The sequence below is a fragment of the Aulonocara stuartgranti genome (genome assembly GCF_965226115.1).
Source record: "Aulonocara stuartgranti genome assembly, chromosome: 6".
In the NCBI taxonomy this organism is placed as follows: Eukaryota; Metazoa; Chordata; class Actinopteri; order Cichliformes; family Cichlidae; genus Aulonocara; species Aulonocara stuartgranti.
This window is the reverse complement of record NC_138944.1, coordinates 40,287,056-40,308,193: the sequence shown is the minus strand read 5'-3', so window position 1 is coordinate 40,308,193 and position 21,138 is coordinate 40,287,056.

Below are 21,138 nucleotides of genomic sequence, written 5' to 3'. Positions count from 1 at the left end.
CTCCAAGGGGACTGGCAGTGGCTCCCAGGCCAGGCAGATCCCCATGTACTAATGTAAATAAAAAAGCAGGTGCGGGGGATGAAATAAAGCACCAACAACCGGTATGACGAACGCGGCCGTGACTCTGGCAGACGAGCTGAACACTTTCTATGCTCGCTTCGAGGCTGCAGCTAAGGTCTCCAACAATGCTAGTGTTAGCGGCGCTAACGGCTGCAGACAGGAAGATACTGCCAGCACCGGAAACGTGCTCGTCATCTCCGAGCATGAAGTAAGGAGAGCCTTCAAGAGAGTGAACACCAGGAAAGCAGCAGGACCAGACGGCATCCCAGGTCGTATCCTCAGAGACTGCACATATACCAGCTAGCTCCTGTGTTCACTGAGATATTCAACATCTCTTTATCTCAGTCGGTGATCCCCACATGCTTCAAAGAGTCCATCATTGTTCCTGTCCCGAAGAAACCCCACCCTGCTTCTCTCAATGACTATCGCCCTGTAGCCCTCACCTCAGTAGTGATGAAGTGCTTTGAACGCCTGGTCAGAGACTTCATCATTTCTTCACTACCAGACACACTGGACCCACTACAGTTCGCTTACCGTCCAAATCGTTCCACAGACGATGCCATCTCTCATCTCCTCCACACATCACTCACTCACTTGGACACTAGAAGGGGGAATTATGTTAAAATGCTCTTCATAGACTACAGCTCTGCATTTAACACCATAATTCCCTCCACACTCACCACCAAGCTGGAGCATCTGGGACTCAGCTCATCTATGTGTCAGTGGATCTCCAACTTCCTAACTGGCAGACCACAGGCAGTAAGGATGGGCGGACATGTCTCAGCCTCCACCACTCTCAGCACTGGAGCCCCCCAGGGGTGTGTTCTGAGCCCCCTGCTGTACTCTTTGTACACATATGACTGTGTGGCCACTACCAGCTCCACCACCATCATCAAGTTTGCTGACGACACCGTCGTGGTGGGCCTGATCTCTGATAACAACGAGACGGCCTACCTGAAGGAGATTAGGAATCTGGAGAACTGGTGCCAGAGGAACAACCTCCTTCTAAACGTCAGTAAGACAAAGGAGCTGATAGTGGACTTCAGCACTAAGCAGGAGAGGAACTACCAGACCCCCGTCATCAACGAGTGCCCAGTGGAGAGAGTGGACAGCTTCAAATACCTCGGAGTTCACATCACGCAGGACCTGTCATGGTCCTGTCACATCAACACCGTGGTGAAAAAGGCCCGACAGCGTCTCTACCACCTCAGACGCTTGAGAGACTTCCAACTGCCCTCCAAGGTGCTCAGGAACTTTTACTCGTGCACCATAGAGAGCATCCTGACGGGAAACATCTTAACCTGGTTCGGGAACAGCACCATGCAGGACAGACGAGCTCTACAGAGGGTTGTGCGGTCAGCTGAGCGCACCATCCGCTCCGAGCTCCTTGACCTGCACTCAATCTACAGCAGGCGGTGCTGGACCAAGGCCAGGAAGATCGTGAAGGACCTCAGCCATCCCAACAACAGACTGTTCTCTCTGTTGAGGTCAGGAAAGCGATTCCGCTCCCTGAAGACCAACACAGAGAGACTGAGGAGGAGCTTCTTCCCGCAGGCGATACGGTCTCTCAATCACACCACCACACAGTACTGACCCACACATACAGTTCTTACACACACACTGGACTTTCTGGACATTGTTATCACTTAAATCACTTTAAGCATATTTGCACTGCACAAGACAAATGTGGATTGCACAACACTGGTCACTACATTCTTCATTTCCAGTTAATACTTGTACAGCTGCTGTTATTGTGTATATATTTATTTATATTTCTTCATACATTCTTATATAGTTCTATACTGTGTATTGTGTATTTTGTTGTACAGTTATTTTATTTTCAACTTTAATTTATATATTTTATCTTATTCTTCCCAGTTAAATTTACCCTTCATTCTAATTTGTGTTGTACAGTTATTTCATTTTTAACCTTAATTTATATTTTATTCCTTCCTAGTTAAATTTACCCTTTTTAATTTTTCATATTTATTTCCTATCTTATTCATAGCCTTTTCCTTTTTTTTTTTTCCTTTAGGTCACGAGCAGTTGTCCAAGCATTTCACTACATATCGTACTGTGTATGACTGTGTACGTGACAAATAAAATTTGAATTTGACATCGCTTTGATTAGTTGAGTATCTGAGGCTGAGACCACATGACTGGAAATATATATATATATATATATATATATATCCATCCATTCGCTTCCGCTTATCCTTTTCAGGGTCGCGGGGGGCGCTGGAGCCTATCCCAGCTGTCATAGGGCGAGAGGCAGGGTACACCCTGGACAGGTCGCCAGTCTGTCGCAGGGCCAACACACAGAGACAGACAACCATTCACACTCACATTCACTCGCACATTCACACCTAGTGGCAATTTGGATTATCCAATTAACCTATCCCCACAAGTTGCATGTCTTTGGACGGTGGGAGGAAGCCGGAGTACCCACGCAAACACGGGGAGAACATGCAAACTCCACACAGAAAGACCCCGGCCTGATGGTGGAATTGAACTCAGGACCTGCTTGCTGTGCGGCAACAGTGCTAACCACCGTGCCACCGTGCTGCCCTCTATCTATATATATATATATATATATATATATATATATATATATATATATATATATATATATATATATATATATATATATATATATATATATATATATATATATATATATATATATATATATATATATATATATATATATATATAACAGCAGTGAGCTTGAACTTGAAAGATTCAAGTTGCAGTTATTTATATTTCCTATCACCTTAAATCTTCACTCAAAAGTGTATATACAGATGTATTATACATAAGAGACAAATATTGTTCGGTTAATATGTTGGCATTATTACATTTGGCGCAGTGCTTACATATGTGTGTAAAAAGGAAAATGTACGAGCTGTGAAAACTGTGTCTGATAGAATGAAGAGTAGACTGATATATAAACTATTCCTTTATTGGGTGTGAAAATCAGACCATGTCATAACTGCTGTAAGTCATACAGAATAGATATCAGAGCCTTAAACAGGCTGACGTCTGCTAAATGGGTCAAACTGGGCAGAAAGTATACAAACACATAACATCCTTATAGAATATGATGTAACACTATAGATCAACTTAGCTCAGAATATATAAAGCATATAAACAATTACAGCAATATGATGCAACAAACACAGCAGCTACTGATCCAAAATACTCAAAGCTTCATAGAACTGAAACCAACATTTATTTTAGCTCCATTCTGCTGCTGATTAGGTTTCTGAACATTAAACTTGTTGCTGCCTTTCATAGTGTGTAACTTGAAGGCCCTGAGTACTTTTTCCCACACTGGAAACACTGGGATGATAACATTATTTGACTAATAAGACTGATTCAGGACAGACAATTAGTTATGTTAAACTTTTCTAGCAGTCCTTCACAAACAGGGAACAGTCTGTCTATTCTCTCCATCTGTCAGCTGCTGCTGGCTCTTCCTCCTCCTCTTCCTCACACACTGCTGAGTTTGTCCTGGTGGATCATCAGGGGTGCAAAGCCTCACAGATGATGTGCAGCAGTGTGTCCCTCAGTCTGTCCTCACTCTGGACACTTGCAGTCGTCACACAAGGAAATCAAATGTGTGATAAGCTGCAGGATTCAAACACAAGTGTAACTTATAAACACATGTTCATACTTTTATTCCACAATCAGAGAGAAAGAAACAGAGAGAGAGTGCAGGACAGACAGACAGGTGACAGTCTCAGGTGTACACACTGCTACAAAACAGCACAAGAGAAGGAGGATTTAGTGTTTGCGTTATTACGAGTGCTAAACAAGAAGAGTTCCCAGATGGTGCAGTGGACACATGTGTGACTGCTGTGATTAAAGCATCTTTCTTTCAGCTTAACGAGTGAACCGTCAGCTCGTTCAAACACACGTTAAAGTCCGTTTGGCTCGACACCACCGAACAGAGGCAGCAATATAACATAGCTAACATTAACATTAACAGTGCAGTGAATCCTGCTTGTGCCGTGATGTTCAGGACTGCAAACCGAGCAGCATCACTGACTTTCAGCTTGTTGTGCTTGTGGATATATGACTGACTTTAATTATCCATAAAATCATCACATTCTCTGTAAGATTAAGGTCGACTATATATATATTTAGAAGTAGAGGCTTTAAAACCAAGTTAACGCTGAAAGTACAAACATCACTAATGTCACACAACTTTGCCGACATGTGGCCAACAGTAATGTTTTAATGTTCTTCGTTATTAAACATTCGCACATAAATAAGTGACATTATATTCAGTACTTACTTTTGACAGTTCACTCTTCGGCCGCTCCCTTCTGACGTCTGCCGTATTTTGCAGCAAAATTATCCACACCTACCGCCGCGCTATGAATTGTAGGACATATGGGACCACGAAGCGTGCACCGGACCACGCTTGATATTTGGGGAAATCGACACCGCATTTGGAGTATGCATTTGAAGTATGCATTTGAAGTACACTTCGAATTGGGACAGCTGTCGTCGCGTGGCGGTGACGTAATCGCACTTAAAATGCGTACTTCAAGCGTGCAGACCCTGAATTGGGACACAGCCTCTGTGTCTGTGAGTGAGGGAGGGAGAAAAAGGAGATTGGAAAAGTACGAGTTGTCACCGAGCAGAAACGGGAGCTGGAATCAGAATCAGAATCGTGTTTATTGGCCAAGTATATGTGCAGACACATACAGGGAATTTGGTTCCGGTAGATGGTGGCTCTCAAGCACAGTAATGTAAATCACACACACACACACACACACGTGTCTATATATACACATTACACATACAGTGGGGCAAAAAAGTATTTAGTCAGCCACCGATTGTGCAAGTTCCCCCACCTAAAATGATGACAGAGGTCAGTAATTTGCACCAGAGGTACACTTCAACTGTGAGAGACAGAATGTGAAAAAAAAACACCCATGAATCCACATGGTAGGATTTGTAAAGAATTTATTCGTAAATCAGGGTGGAAAATAAGTATTTGGTCAATAACAAAAATACAACTCAATACTTTGTAACATAACCTTTGTTGGCAATAACAGAGGTCAAACGTTTACTATAGGTCTTTACCAGGTTTGCACACACAGTAGCTGGTATTTTGGCCCATTCCTCCATGCAGATCTTCTCGAGAGCAGTGATGTTTTGGGGCTGTCGCCGAGCAACACGGACTTTCAACTCCCGCCACAGATTTTCTATGGGGTTGAGGTCTGGAGACTGGCTAGGCCACTCCAGGACTTTCAAATGCTTCTTACGGAGCCACTCCTTTGTTGCCCGGGCGGTGTGTTTTAGATCATTGTCATGTTGGAAGACCCAGCCTCGTTTCATCTTCAAAGTTCTCACTGATGGAAGGAGGTTTTGGCTCAAAATCTCACGATACATGGCCCCATTCATTCTGTCCTTAACACGGATCAGTCGTCCTGTCCCCTTGGCAGAAAAACAGCCCCATAGCATGATGTTTCCACCCCCATGCTTCACAGTAGGTATGGTGTTCTTGGGATGCAACTCAGTATTCTTCTTCCTCCAAACACGACGAGTTGAGTTTATACCAAAAAGTTCTACTTTGGTTTCATCTGACCACATGACATTCTCCCAATCCTCTGCTGTATCATCCATGTGCTCTCTGGCAAACTTCAGACGGGCCTGGACATGCACTGGCTTCAGCAGCGGAACACGTCTGGCACTGCGGGATTTGATTCCCTGCCGTTGTAGTGTGTTACTGATGGTGACCTTTGTTACTTTGGTCCCAGCTCTCTGCAGGTCATTCACCAGGTCCCCCCGTGTGGTTCTGGGATCTTTGCTCACCGTTCTCATGATCATTTTGACCCCACGGGATGAGATCTTGCGTGGAGCCCCAGATCGAGGGAGATTATCAGTGGTCTTGTATGTCTTCCATTTTCTGATGATTGCTCCCACAGTTGATTTTTTCACACCAAGCTGCTTGCCTATTGTTGATTCACTCTTCCCAGTCTGGTGCAGGTCTACAATACTTTTCCTGGTGTCCTTCGAAAGCTCTTTGGTCTTGGCCATGGCGGAGTTTGGAGTCTGACTATTTGAGGCTGTGGACAGGTGTCTTTTATACAGATGATGAGTTCAAACAGGTGCCATTCATACAGGTAACGAGTGGGGGACAGAAAAGCTTCTTACAGAAGACGTTACAGGTCTGTGAGAGCCAGAGATTTTCCTTGTTTGAGGTGACCAAATACTTATTTTCCACCCTAATTTACGAATAAATTCTTTACAAATCCTACCATGTGAATTCATGGATTTTTTTTCACATTCTGTCTCTCACAGTTGAAGTGTACCTCTGGTGCAAATTACTGACCTCTGTCATCATTTTAAGTGGGGGAACTTGCACAATCGGTGGCTGACTAAATACTTTTTTGCCCCACTGTACATACACAAAGGTGTGTAAACCAACTATAAATAACGAATCTAAACTTATATACATAAAATACAGAAATGAATGAGGTGGAATTAATACTACAAAATGTACATAAGGTGCAGTTGCAGCCTGGCAGTGTGACAGGTCAACTGTTAAGAAGGGAGATGGCGAGGGGAAAGAAACTGTTCCTGTGTCGGGTGGTCCTGGTCTGCAGGCTTCTGTACCGTCTGCCAGAGGGCAGCAGATCAAAAAGTCTGTGTGCAGGGTGTGAGGGGTCTGCGATGATTTTCCCTCCCCGTTTCCTGGTTCTTGAGAGGTACAGATCCTGGATGGAGGGCAGGGGGGGCGCTGATGATCCTTTCTGCTGCCCGTACAGTCCGCTGCAGTCTGTTCCTGTCCTGTTTAGTGGCTGCTCCATACCAGACTGTGATGGAGGAGCACAGGACAGACTCAATGACCGCAGTGTAGAACTGGATCAGCAGCTCCTGTGGGAGACTGTACTTCCCCAGTTGTCTCAGGAAGTACATCCTCTGCTGGGTCTTTTTTAGGATGGAGTTGATGTTGGTCTCCCACTTCAGGTCCTGGGAGATGGTTGTACCCAGGAACTTGAAGGTCTTCACAGTTGACACAGGGCTGTCTGATATGGTGAGGGGGAGCAGAGTTGAGGGATGTCTCCTGAAGTCCACTGTCATCTCTACAGTCTTAAGAGTGTTCAGCTCCAGATTGTGCTGACTGCACCAGAGTACCAGCCGCTCAACTTCTTGTCGGTATGCAGACTCATCACCATCTTGAATGAGGCCAATGACAGTGGTGTCATCTGCAAACTTTAGGAGTTTGACAGCAGAGTTATTGGAGGTGCAGTCGTTAGTGTAGAGGGAGAACAGTAGTGGTGAGAGGACACATCCTTGAGGGGCACCAATACTGAGGGACCGGGTTTCAGAGGTGATCTCCCCCAGCCTCACTTGTTGCTTTCTATCTGTCAGGAAGCTGGTGATCCACTGACAGGTAGCTGGTGTCACGCTGAGCTGGGAGAGTTTGGAGGAAAGAAGTTCAGGCACAATGGTGTTAAAAGCCGAACTAAAGTCCACAAACAGGACCCTGGCATAAGTTCCCGGGCGGTCAAGGTGTTGCAGGATGTAATGCAGCCCCATGTTCACTGCATCATTCACCGACCTGTTTGCCCGGTAGGCAAACTGCAGAGGGTCCAGCTGGTGGCCTGTAATGTCTTTCAGATGGGCTAACACCAGTCGTTCGAAGGATTTCATGACCACAGACGTCAAGGCGACAGGTCTGTAGTCATTCAGTCCTGTGATGGTGGGTTTCTTGGGAACAGGGATGATGGTGGAGCGTTTGAAGCAGGAGGGAACTTCACACAGCTCCAGGGATCTGTTGAAGATGCGAGTAAAGATGGGAGCCAGCTCTTCAGCACAGATTTTGAGGCAGGAGGGTGAGACGCCGTCTGGTCCGGGGGCTTTCCTGGGCTTCTGTTTCTGGAATAGTCGGCTCACATCCTGAGTGTGTATTCTGAGTTTCAGGGAGGAGGAAAGGGGGGTGAGAGGTGTGGTGGAGGTCGTTGAGTCTGGGTTGGAGAGGGTGGTGGTGGTCGTTGAGTCTGGATTGGAGAGGGTGGTGGAGGTCGTTGAGTCTGGGTTGGAGAGGGTGGTGGTGGTCGTTGAGTCTGGATTGGGGAGGGTGGGGGTGGTCGTTGAGTCTTGATTGGGGAGGGGCAAGGTGAAGGGGGGAGAGGTGGAAGGTGTGTTGGGGGTCAATGTCTGAAGCAATGTCCCTGGGGAGGGGAGGGTGGGGCGTGGGAGTCTGTCCGTCTCAAACCTGCAATAGAAAGTGTTTAACTCGTTGGCCAGGTCTTTGTTTGCTTCCATAGTGGGTGGGGGGCGTCTGTAGCTGGTGATTTCCTGCAGGCCCCTCCACACTGACGCAGGGTCGTTGGCTGAGAGCCGTTCTTCCAGCTTCTGGGAGTAGATGCTTTTAGCTGCTTTGATCTCCTTGGTCAGTGTGTTCCTGGCTTGCTTGTACAGGACCCTGTCACCACTTCTGTAGGCGTCCTCCTTGGCCTTGCGAAGATGTTGGAGTTTAGGAGTGAACCATGGTTTATTGTTGTTGTATGTGCAAAAGGTCTTTGCTGGCACACACGCGTCTTCACAGAAGCTGATGTATGATGTCACAGTGTCCGTGAGCTCATCTAGTTTCTCAGATGATGCTTCAAAAACAGTCCAATCAGTGGAGTCAAAACAGTCCTGCAGTTCCTGCTTTGCTGCGTTAGTCCACTTCTTCACAGTTTTGACTACAGGCTTGGCACGTTTGAGTTTTTGTCTATAAACTGGAATAAGATGGACCATGCAGTGATCAGAATGTCCCAAAGCTTTTTTTTTTCTTCTTTTCTTTTGAAAGTATGATCGTTATTTACTCATTAACTTCATTGTGTTTGTTAAACTATGTTAACACCTCAGCTACATCAGAGCAAACAGTGGAAAGCACTGGAATGTTTCAAGTTTTGTAATGAATCTTATCAAACATGAGAAATATCATTTAGAAAAAAACTAAAAGATAAATATGACTACAAAACTGTTTTTAAAGCTCTATCAATAATTTGCATGAAAACTATCTACATTTCATAACAAATATTTCTGTACAATATTTGAACTAATAAATAAGCAGAACTGTTTCCAGTAGCTGTGTTGCTTAGAGAGAAGATGACATGAAAAGAAAAATAAGAAGCACCATTGGACAGATATAAGTGTCTTTTTATAACCTTTTATTTCATTTATAATCTTCACACTTTAGCTAAAATGTTACTGTTTTCAGTGAGCACCCACTGCTTTACACTCTCTCCCTTTAATCCCCTGGGTCCTAAAGTATTTCCAGCAAAATATGTTCAGTTTTCTTGTCCAGGTTATCTACGTATCCCTGTCTCTGATTGGTCACGTGCTGCCAACATCAACATGACCTCTTACCTCTTGCATTCATAGCTGGATACATAAACGGTGGGTTTATGTATCCAACACAGGGTCGGTGATTGTAGTCACCACCTTCACAAATGGCCATATGTTGTTGGATACAGACAAAAATATCAATGAATGAAGCAGTGGAAATAAACTTTCTCTAAAGGGTTTCTGGGCTCAGTCTCAGAAGGTGCTCAGAGTAGAGCTCCAGTATTTTGGGCTTCTAACGAGTACACCCTCTGAGTGAGCTGCTCTACCACTTTGAAGAGATTAAGAATTTTATTTCCCAGATTTATTTGTAAAAATAGGAGAAAACAAAGACAAGACATAAAGATAAAACTCTACACAACACAACAGTAATATGGAATTAAAGAAGAACAAAGGAAGTGTAACTACAAGAATCCACAATCACTATAGCAATAAAAGACAAGTCACCGTTCTCCTTTCTCTGATTCGTGCCTGTTCCCACTCCAAGTTGAAAGATGTCACAACCTCTAATATGTATTTAGTGGACAGAGTGAGGAGGCTGCAGGAGGAGCTGTAATCAAGAAGGTACAGGTGTGTCTTTTCCTAATGTGTTTTTATGTTTTAAAACAAGGCGAGGATGTCTGAGTGTGTTGACTTTCTGTTTCATCTGCTCTTATATCTCTTTCTCACCTTTTCCACTGGCATCTGTAGTGAGAGGTGCTAAAGCGTGAGGAGTGGGAATATCATGTGCAGTGTAAGGAATGATAACGGTGCGTGTTTCTTGAGGAGAGGGAGGCATGAGTGTCTGTGCTCAGTCTGCTGCTCCTGCAACCCAACATTTTTTTTTTTTTTTGCCTGTCCCGTTTGGCTCTTTTGCCATCAGAATTGTTGTCTAAAGGCAAAGAAAGATGTCCAACGGATTTACTTTACCAAATTGACCATCCCAGCCTTGCTGAATGGTCCATTTGATTCACCTTTTATTGTTTATTTTATTTTCACTTACTGAATACGGGACAGACTTGACTTGGGGAAAGAAGGGGAGAAAAAAAGAGGGAAAGAGAAACAGCTGAGAAGAGGGACGGGGGAGAAGGGCAAAAGACAAAAACCAACAGAATGGGCAGCAAAAAAAAAAATGCATATATCGATCACCTGGATCACCTGCTGAGAAAGAAAAAAGAAAACAAGCAGAAGAGAACAAGAGTAATAGAATAAACAACATCCCAATGATATATGGGAATATGACAGTAAATACTAAATGTTAAACATTATTGTGCAGCACATAAGATCAACAGAACACAGTGTGCTTTGAGGTAGGAGCCAAAAAGGGTGTAGTTTGTGGGTGTGATCACCCGTGTGTACACCTGTGAGCATGGACGCGCTTGTTTTTTTAAAAGGTTCCTTCATGTAATGATCTGCTAGAGGGTGTGGGGGGGCCACAGCCCCGTCCTCCAGGGCATGAAGCAGGTATGGAGGAGATCAAAACTCCAGACATCCAGAGGCCCCCAGAACACAAGAGACCAAGGAAGACCAACAGAGGGGCAGCCGCGCCACTGTCCCGGAAAGAGCTGAGGAGAGTCCCAGATGAGGGCTCACTCAGCAGCCGCGGAGCAGAAGCCAGGGGGAGTTGCAGTGACGCGCCCGTGAGCTCCGCCGGCAGCCAGCCGTGCCTGAGTGACCGAGCCCCAGGCCGAGAGGCCGGGGGCACCCCACCTCCGAAGTGGCCCGAGCAAGCCCCAGGCTCCAGGCCCCGATAAGCGGCCGCCAAGGAGTGAGCCGGTGTGTACCTGGACGCCCATCCCCGGACCAACGCACCGATATCTGAGGGAGTCCGCCACTGGCAGGGGAAGTGGTGGTAGGGGGAGATAGGCCTCCAAACCTTGGGGGGCCTGAGATGTCCCCAGAGAGGTGGCGCCTGACACCCAACCTGACATATAGACACAGACATACAGGCACACACAGATACAAACATCCATTCCCACCCTCATGCTCTCATATGCACTTACTCCACACTCAACCAACGTGGAGACAGACATAAAGAGACGCTGTACACACGATCACACTCCCCAAGCGTACTCTACGAACCGGGTCTAGGTACCCTTGCCCCTGGAGGGGGGAACTGCACCCAGACCCAGGTGGTGTTACCCTTTTCCCTGCGGTGGGGGGAGGCAGACCGCCCCGACTCCGCAGCAGCAGGGAGGCCCCACACTCCAGACCACAGTCGGACGGCCAACTCCTCCTCCTAGCCCCCCCGCTCCAGCAGGCCGCAGAGAATGGGGGTGAGAGAAGACTCCAAACCTCCCTCCACCCACTCATTGTAGTGTTGATGCATGTGTGTTCTAAGGTGCATTTAAAACCCAGGAGGGCATGGAGCTACCTGCCAGAGAGCAGCAGGTAAACGCATGGTCCCTCCTGCTAGCCCTCAATGTCTACGTGTATTTAAAATTGAAAGGTGGGCGACGACGCCAGGGGTGAGGTGTACACCCTGATGGTACTTTGGATTCCGTGTATCGTGCCCACTCCCAAGATCCTATATGTATGTGTAATGAGAGTGTGAGTAATGTGAATGTCTAAGTTGTGGGATAAAATTAAGGCACAGGCTGCCCGGGGCACAGAGCGATAGGCATCTTTTAGAGTGGTGTAGCAGTGATCCAGTATGATGTTTTCCCTGGTGGGGCAGTCTATATGCTGTCTGTATTTAGGGAGTTCGTAGTTTAGGTTTGCTCTGTTAAAATCCCCAAGAATAATTGTAAAGGAATCCGGGAATTTCCTCTCCAGGGTAGTAATCTGGTCAGCCAGCTCGCACAGTGCGTTGTTTGCGTTGGCCTGTGGAGGGATGTAAACTCCGACCAGCATGAAGGAAGAAAACTCCCGTGGTGAATAAAAAGGTTTACAGTTGATGAAAAAACATGCAAAGCATGCAAATATAATAATATAATAATATAATATAATATAATAATATAATAATATAATAATAATATATAATAATATATAATATAATAATAACCACTGCAGCCAAAAAGAGTGCCTGACGAGCCCAGTTGTAAGCTATTAAGACTTGACTGTACACTGTGTTCGTGTTTTCCACCGAAACAATAAGTTCCGTTGGAGCAGTCTTTCAATGCCTCTTGTTAAAGTGAATTGTTAAATGTTGTCATTTATATGCTTACCATTTCTACATAGTTTCAAATTGTGTGATCAAAGACATTCCTTTGTCCCCCTCCCCAGCCTGTCGAGGTTTTGGGGGGAGACTGTAGTGTTTTATCACGGACACATCCCATGTGAAGGTTCTGTTTGATGTTTGGTAAGCTTCCTGTCCTTTTATGGCTTCACCTGTGTTGTGCATGGTGAACCAATACAGGGATTGAGCCATATATTGGGTGTGGGGGAGATTACCCTCTTTTGACCAAGGATGTTGTTAAAAACAGCTGTGGTCAGGAAGTCACGCACACAGAGAGACACACACATACACGTGCTTAGACGTGCACACACATACACACACACACAGTGCCTTGTCTTTGTAACCAAGGGGGTTTTTACAAGGGGAGGTGCTTGTGTAAACTACTGTGTATTGTAACAGCTTTTCAATAAAAGGCTTACAAGGAGGGCTGCTCTTTGAAGGAGTTGGGCTGGAGACAGGTGAGGAGCGTTGAGCTCTGCGGGCCTGGTTCTGATCAGCCTTCCCTCGCTAGCGAGTAAAAGATCGGTTGAAGATGTTCTGTCTTGTCTTCGCCCTTCACAAGAATAAGTCTGTAAATTAGCAGGGCCTGTGGAAGCGCAGACTCAACACCTCTCTCTGTCTCTCGCTAGCAAAGTTGACCCAGACAACAAAGTAAAGCTAGTTTTCAGAGCCCGACACGGAACCCGACGTATTAGCCAGAGGTCCCGTGGACCTATTTCATATAAGTGCGAAATAGTTTTAATATGAGATCGCTGCAAAAATGGCGAGTAACCTTCAGTAATAGTAATAAATCACACAGCAATAATACATTCATGTAGCTATAAAAAGCATGATAATATATTAAGTAATCCAAAGTATTCAGAATACGTTACTCTCATTGAGTAATGTAACGGAATGCGTTACAAAATACATTTTGGGGCATGTATTCTGTAATCTGTACTGGAATACATTTTAAAAGTAACCTTCCCAACACTGGCTGCAACAATGAGTTTTAAGTAAAAAAAAACAAAAAACCGAACAAACAAGGAAATGATGTTTCTCCTTATCACGCCCATCCAGCTCTCACTGTTGTTGCCCAAATGAGCATTAAATTATCCCAGTAGGACAATTTAGTCTCCAGGTGGAGGCCATATGTTCTGGACTCTTGGGTGAAGAGAGAAGCAGAGTTAAAAATTGATCACCCCCCGGTGGTGGGAGGTGAGGATGCTGAACAGACCTGGCACACCTAAACATATATTGAGAGTGTGCTGGGAATGTTTGGCAGAGGACCCAGCACCACAAGATCAACTTCCATCTCCATGAGAGGTGGTTAGGTGGTGACGATGTCATGTGTTTAAGCAACTTTCTTTACAACAACTGCCAGTTCACCCTGAGAGCCTCTGGATGTTATAGTGATTGGTTGACATACCTCTACAATTCTTCCCAGTCAAAGAACACTGCTCTTCACCCTTGCGAGGATATTTGAGGGTACATGGAAGTTTCCCCAAACAGTAAACATGTGTTTTGTGGACTTAGAGAAGGCATTTAACCGTGTCACTTTGAGTTTCAGGATGTTGGGGTATCTTTCCCATTGTTAAGAGGCATTCGGACCTTATACAACCCATTGCAAGAGCTTGGTTGGCTTATTGGCTTATTGGCACAATAAGTGGGTGTTGGACACTGCCACGGCTTCCCAATTCTATTCATAATGGTTTTGGACAGAATTTCTAGGCGTAACCAAGTCGTTATCCAAATGGTCTGCTTTTCGCAGACAATGTGATTCTGTTGGTTTCATCAGGTGGTTGCCACCAGCGGGCCCAGGAGGAGTTCGCAGCCATGTGAAGTGGTGGGTATGAGAATCAGCACCTCGAAGTCTGTGGCCATGGTCTTCAGTGGAAAATGTGGAAGAAAACAGATGAATGGATGAACAATGATAGTGCAGCAAAAACACACAGCTTATAAAACACACTGAAATCTGTGATTAGACTCATTCCGTTCTAACTAAATACCTTTCTCTCTTAAATGTCAACCCTGCCTCCTCTGATAAGAAAAAATGGAGTCCAAAGCAAATTTGGACTAGTTTTCAGGTGATGGTGGGTCCTCTGGCGTTACTTGCTGGAGTTTCTAACTGTGGGCCCCCAGGATTGAATCTCCTTTGTTTTTAGCACATTCTCACATGACCATTCATTTTAACATACTCCATTTTTAATTCAAATACAGATTAATATTTTCTATTACTTTTTCTCTGTGTTTGCCAATCACAGTTTACTCAATCTAATGTCTTTTTATGAAATTGTAAAGTCTTTGCTTGATTTCATGTGGTGGAGCCACTGCAGTGGGGTGTAGTTTGAACACAGGATGAATGAGTGACCAAAGAATGTAATAACGAAGAAAGTTGTCTACTGACAACTGTATAAAACAAAAACTATGCACAATATTTGAATTTATTTTTGAGATATATTTTTCCTATATGAAGTCATTCTTTTTTTAACAAAACTCAAAACACAGCCTAATAAATCTTTCAGTCATTTCAAGTACTGGCCACTTCACCACTTGATTCTATAAATTGACACTTTGTGCTGGGGCCAGTAGCTTATGGCCACCCTGAGCACGCCTAATCTCATGAAGCTAAGTAGGGTTGCCCTTGGTTAGTACTTGAATGGGAGACTGGCTAGCAATACCAGCTTCTCCAAGCTTTTGCTTTTATTTTATTTTATTTTTATTTTTATTTTATTGATTAGCATTCAAATATCTCAGTGAAGACAGAACAAAGATCTACCACAAAGCAAGAAAGCATGAGACAAGGCTAATCAAAAGGTATTGGCTGAAACATTTGCTTATTACGCCAACCCTCTTAATAAAAGATCTTTTTGCATGCAGCTCCTGTACACAGGGCTCGAAGCAAATAATAAATCAAAGCAAAAACAAAACAAACACACAAATAAGAAAAAAAAACAAAAAGTAACTACATCAAAGCAAAAGAATCAAGAATTTTTGGGGGTTTTTTTTTTTGCTCTTTTCATTCTTGATATATATATTTTTCTAATACTCTATTTTTAAACATATTTTTAAACAAGGAAAATGAACTACACCTTTTTAAATTACTGTCATAACTATTCCACAGGTTAACTCCTCTAACAGAAACACATCTCTGCTTTATACTCGTCCTTATCTTGTTTTTTTTAAAAAAATCTGTTCCCCTTAAGTCATATTGACTCTCTCTGACTTTGAACAGCTTCTGAGTACTGGGGCAAAGAAAGTTATTTTGTGCTTTATCTGTGCCATTTTATATTCAACTAAATCATAAAATTTCAGGGTATTCAGATTAATAAACAAAATGTTAGTTGGTTCTATATAGTTTGATTGGTTTATAATTCTTATAGCTCTTTTTTGTAACTTGAAAATAGGAAGAGTGTTCGTTTTATATGCATTACCCCATATCTCCAGACAGTAAGTCATATATGGAAGCAACAGAGTACAATAAAGTGTGTATAATGATTTTTTGTTCAGGACATGCTTTGTTTTATAGAGAATAGCAATGGTTTTTGACATTTTTGTTTTCACATGGTTTATATGAGACTTCCAACTCAGCTTATCATCAATTATTATCATGGTCCTGGGTCGTGCGACCCAGTGTTTTGTGTTTAGTCTATTTTGATGTTTATTGTTCGTTTAGGTTCATTAAGTTATTCCAGCTCATTTGTAATTATATTACCCTTGTATTAAGCCTCCCTTGCCCTTCATGTGTTTATGTCTGTGTGTCTTGTGTTGTCAAGTTCATGCTGTCGCTTCTGTCATCTTCCACTGTACTCAGTCTCCCTGGTTCGTGCGTCTACCTGTCATGAGTCATGTCTGCATGGTTATGTTTAGTTCATGTCATGTCTAATCTCCATGTTTCCTGTTTTACTTTGAAAGTCTGTATTCAATGTCAGTGTATTTAGTTTCACCTGTCCTGTCGTTAGGTTCATGTGTGTCAGCTGTGCTCCCATGTGTGGCCACTTCCCCTGATCATCCCTCATGTGTATTTAGTCTCTGTGTTTCATGTAGTCTGTGTCGCGTCATCTGTGTTCCCACCCTCCATGTTGTCACAGCCAGTCTTAGTATTCATAGTTATGGTTTCCTGTGTCTTCATAGTTTTTTCCTAGTTTTACTTTCCCAGTTTAGTCATAGTTTAGTTTGTCACTGCGTTTCTGCCTTATCTGCACTCCTTGTCACCAGCCACAATAAAGGCTCGCTTTCAGTTAAGTTTACTCCAGTCTACTCTCGTGTGTTCGCACCTGGGTCCACCACACACACCACCGCACGGTCTGCCTCCTCAGATCGTGACAGTACGACACGACCATGCCGGACCCAGCGACACAAGAGCAGGAGATCATTCGGACAGTGGAGTCGCTATGCGGCAAGTGGCTGCGGTGTTCCGGGGAGGAGGAACGGGATGAGCTAGCCCGCCAAGTAGGGGTATGCGTGTCCGTATTCCCCTGGTTATGGGAGGCGCTGCATCCCCTCATCATAGACTTTCTCGCCTCCACTCTCCAACTCCGCCCGCGACAGCAGCTGTCCTGTATGCGTGAGCCGTTGCCAGAGTCATGCGGTAGCTCTGTTTCCCCGCTGTCTCGTGAGCCAGAAGTGGTCAGAATCGGTACGGTGAGGCTCACCGCCGACACACTCTCGGCTCACGCTCCATCGGCTTCCGCATCCTTGCCACCGCCTGACTGCACTACGCGGCTCAAGGAGATGCCAGCTGCTATTGACTTTGGTGAGGAGGAGCGGCAGCAGGTATTACGGGCGTATCGCGAGGACGAGCTCCGTTGGAAGCCCTGGCTGGTGGAGTTCTCGCCAACCGCCCCGCCTCGCACCTGCCGCCCACCCTCGCCGCCTCGATCGGACTACTCATCTCCTGCTGCCTTTCTAGCACGGATGTGGTTGGAAGACGAGGAGCCGGTCGCCATGGACAGTCAGGTTTTGTCCACAGCCGCTTCAAGGAGAAAGCGGCGTTCTCGCCGCCATCGCGCACTGCTACGTCCTGTCTCGCCCTCCACGGAGCATCACGAGGACGCTGTGGGGGTCCTGGATGTCGATCTCGAGGAGCAGCAGCACGCCGGAGGCGCACAGCTAGAGGAAGAGTTCGGGAGGGAGCCGTGGCTTGCTCCTGATCATGACCAGCGCTCTTTCCGGGGAACTCGACTGGCTCTTGGGGGTCCCCGGAGCTGCCAGGGACTTCCACCGCTCACCCCGCCCGCTTCCACGGATAGAAAGAAGTGGCACTCTCGCCGCCGGCACTCTGAGCCTCAGCCTAAGGAGGTCCCTCAGTTATTGCCATCTGAGGCTTTAACTTCCATCAGCCATCCAGTCGTGAGTACCACTGACTCAGTTTCTGACATTGTGTCTAGCCCCATAGCCAAAGACCTCAAGTCAAAGGAGAGTGTTTCAAGGGCTGCTGTGAATAAAGACTTCTTGTCTGACTGTGACCTGGCTGATTCGGCAGGTTACAGCATCCATGAAGCAGTTAACAATCCTAACAGCAATAAAGATGACTGTGTCCTCAGCGTCATGACTTCTGAACCTGAATGTCGTACTGGCGTCACTGTTGCCAGCGTCATACCGTGAAGCTGTGTTACGGTAGCTTACCGTTCTGCAGGATGATACCGTTTTTTGCTGGTGTGGTATAATACTCTTGGACAAATTATGGTAACGCACCGTAGCCCTTTTTACGGTATCTCACTGGCGACAGTGACGCCAGTGAGATACCGTTATGTCGTAAATTACGTCAACAAAGTAACATCATACTGTGATTAAGAAATTAATCCAAATTAATTTGGATGTCCAAAAAACTCACTGAAAAGCCTTCAGCTAATCCAAAATGCTGCAGCAAGAGTCCTGACAGGGACTAGAAAGAGAGAGCATATTTCTCCTGTTTTGGCTTCCCTTCATTGGCTTCCTGTTAAATCCAGAATTGAATTCAAAATCCTGCTCCTCACATACAAGATCTTAAATAATCAGGCCCCATCTTATCTTAATGACCTTGTAGTACCATATCACCCTATTAGAGCGCTCCGCTCTCGCTCTGCAGGCCTACTTGTTGTTCCTAGAGTATTTAAAAGTAGAATGGGAGGGAGAGCCTTCAGTTTTCAGGCCCCTCTTCTGTGGAACCAGCTTCCAGTTTGGATTCGGGAGACAGACACTATCTCTACTTTTAAGATTAGGCTTAAAACTTTCCTTTTTTCTAAAGCATATAGTTAGGGCTGGACCAGGTGACCCTGAATCCTCCCTTTGTTATGCTGCAATAGATGTAGGCTGCCGGGGGATTCCCATGATGCATTGAGTTTTTCCTTTCCAGTCACCTTTCTCACTCACTATGTATTAATAGACCTCTCTGCATTGAATCATATCTGTTATTAACCTCTGTCTCTCTTCCACAGCATGTCTTTATCCTGTCTTCCTTCTCTCACCCCAACCGGTCGCAGCAGATGGCCGCCCCTCCCTGAGCCTGGTTCTGCCGGAGGTTTCTTCCTGTTAAAAGGGAGTTTTTCCTTCCCACTGTCGCCAAAGTGCTTGCTCATAGGGGGTCATATGATTGTTGGGTTTTTCTCTGTATCTATGAAGCGCCTTGAGGCGACTTTTGTTGTGATTTGGCGCTATATAAATAAAATTGAATTGAATTGAATTGAATTGAATTGAATTAAGAAATTGGTATACTACCGTTTATTCACGGTATGTCACTGTAAGCCCGCTGCAAGGTAATAAACTGCAATATATTAACCAGTAACTTACCGTTATCACGCATCATCAGTACCAAAAATATTCATCTCTGCTAGAAGATACCGTCAACAGGCGGTCATTTACTGTTTAACAGGTCGGAATTTACCGTAATTTCAGTTAACAGTAACATACTGTAAGAGACTGGAGGGTTCCAAAAAAATTGGATGGATGGATGGATGGATAGACACACACACACACACACACACACACACACACACACACACACACACACACACACACACACACACACACACACACACACACACACACACAAAATATAATTCATGTGCTTTGCACCACTTTATTTCAATTCTGATTTTTCCCTGCTGAAATACACATTTCCAAAATCAAAAACTGAAAAGAACTGAAAACATATTTTCATTGAGGAAGCACTTGTTTTTACTAAACCATGTAATCCATTATTTTCTCAGATGGTTGTACAAACAATAACGATATTATGTCATATCCATATCATGGCAGACAACATATGCTCAAGTGTTGGGTTTTCTTAGTTATATTTTGTAGGGTCTTAAACCTACAATGTGAAGTGCCTTGGCATTCATTTTGTTGGCACCATAGAAATAAACTGAATTATAATGAATATAATATCAAGCCCCACACTTCTGCCTTTATATACACTTTGTCCAAAATACTGGCTCACACCACCAAATCAATGCACAAAACAGGGTCCACAAGGACATGGATGAGCGTGTGTGGTGTGAAGGAACTTGACTGACCTGCACTGAACCCTGATCTTGCTTTGTGGACTGAGTTCATTGATTTGTAGGGTGAGCCAATACATGTGACAATTAAAGTGTAAGTAGCTGAAATAATTTTTAACAAACGGGTAAAAGAAGGAAAAAAAATCAAAACTGTTGCACTCAAAAAACCTATTGGACAGAGACAGCGTCTTGCAAGATGGCAAGAGAGCTTGTCTTCATTGTTGCTCGTTTTGTGTAAATGTCCAGAAAGCATGAGCCATGGATCATCTGTGGAGACATGGGTAACAACACATTGGTCACTTAAATTATACAAGAAAATCACTAAAAATGGCAAAAACAGTTACCTAATTTGAAGTTCTCCACTCAAATTCAGTAAGCCTGGAGGAAAGTTGTGACATGAGGGTTAATGTGAACAACCTTTCGCTTCACAGTGGTCCCAGGGCAACATGTTGTCATTATGCAACATAAAATAATTTCAATACTTCACTTCACGTGTGCGTCATACGTCACATTGTACATCAGGTGAAGGTGGTGTCGGCTATCGCACCTGTCGCATTAAAAGGCTTTAAAAACGTAACAATCGCTTTAAAAACACAACCGAATGCATTAAACTGTGATAATGTGTCACATTATCACGTATATCAGGACATCTCTTCTGAACCAAGACGAAGTGATGCTACAAAGGAATTATTTCTTTAGGAGAGTGCATTTAATAGCAGTCTGGCCTGCAACAAAATGCACCGCCAAAAATACAGTTTCTGCTTGTCCCAGAATTTATTAATTTTGAGAGTGAAGTTGTAGGACTGATGCTGGTTAGTGGTGTAGGTTTCATGAATGTGACACCTTAACTTGTGTAAAATGACGACCAGAGCATATTATTAGGTCAGTTCACTGTAGTTAGGCAGAGGTGTCTTAAAAATTACCATCTTATACAAAACAAATGAAGGTCCAGTATAGGAAAGAATAAGAAGAGAAAAAAGGAACACCCTGCTAAATGAAGTCATTTTTAAACATTACTCTAAATGTAGCCATTAGTTTTTGTTGCTGGCCATACAAAAAACAAGTATACTTCAATTATATTTCCCAAGTATACCTTACCTAGTA